Source organism: Lupinus angustifolius, chromosome LG10 (genome assembly GCF_001865875.1).
Source record: "Lupinus angustifolius cultivar Tanjil chromosome LG10, LupAngTanjil_v1.0, whole genome shotgun sequence".
NCBI classification, from domain to species: domain Eukaryota; kingdom Viridiplantae; phylum Streptophyta; class Magnoliopsida; order Fabales; family Fabaceae; genus Lupinus; species Lupinus angustifolius.
Genome location: NC_032018.1, coordinates 6,193,856 through 6,195,243, shown reverse-complemented (window position 1 = coordinate 6,195,243; position 1,388 = coordinate 6,193,856).

Sequence of the window (1,388 nt, the reverse complement as noted above, 5' to 3'; positions counted from 1 at the left end):
CTAATCCTAATCCTAATCCTAATCTTATCCCTAACCCTAACCCTAATCCTAATCCGAATCCTAATGCTAATCCTAATCCTAATCCTAAAACTAAACCTAATCCTAATCCTAATTCTAATCCTAATCCTCATCCTCACCCTCATCCTCACCCTCATCCTCATCCTCATCCTCAGCCTCATCCTCATCCTCATCCTCATCCCCAACCTTATCCCCGTCCTTATCCTAATTCTAATCCTAACCTTAATCATAATCCCAATCCTAATCCTAATCCTAATCCTAATCCTAATCCTAATCCTAATCCTAATCCTAATCCTAATCCTAATTCTAATCCTAATCCTAATCCTAATCATACTCCTAACCCTAACCCAAATCCTAATCCTAATCCTCATCCTCATTGTCATCCTCATCCTCATTCTAATCCTATCCCTAATCCCAATCCTAATCCTAATCCTAATCCTGATCCTCATCCTGATTCTCATCCCCGTCCTCTTCCTCATCCTCATGATAATCCTAATCCTAATCCTAATCCTAACCCTAACCCTAATCCTAATTCTAATCCTAATCCTAATCCTAATCATAATCCCAGTCCTAATCGTAATCCTAATGCTCATCCTCATCCTCATCCTCATCCTCATCCTCATCCTCAACCTCATCCTAATCCTAATCCTAATCCTACCCTAATCCTAATCCTAATCTTAATCCTAATCCTAATCTTATCCCTAACCCTAAGTCTAATCCTAACCCTAATCCTAATCCTAATCCTAAACCTAATCCTAATCCTAATCCTAATCCTAATCCTCACCCTCATCCTCATCCTCATCCTCATCCTCAGCATCATCCTAATCCTCATCCTCATCCTCACCTTCATCCTCATCCTCATCCTCATCCCCAACCTTATCCCCATCCTACTCCTAATCCTAATCCTAACCTTCATCCTAATCCTAATAATAATCCTAATCCTAATCCTAATCCTAATCCTAATCCTACTCCTAATCCTAATCCTAATCCTAATCCTAATCCTAATCCAAATCCTAATCCTTATCCTCATCCTCATCCTCATCCTCATCCCCATCCTCATCCTAATCCAAATCCTCGTCCTCATCCTCATCCTCACCCTCATGTTAATCCTAATCCTAATCCTAATCCTAACCCTAACCCTAATCCTATTCCTAATCCTAATCATAATCCCAATCCTAATCGTAATCCTAATACAGATCCTCATCCTCATCCTCATCCTCATCCTAATCCGCATCCTAATCCGAAACCTAATCTTAATCCTAACCCTAGTCCTAACCCTAATCCTAATCCTGATTCTCATCCTCATCCTCATCCTCATCCTCACCCTCACCCTCATCCTCATCCTCATCCTCATCCTCATCCTCATCCTA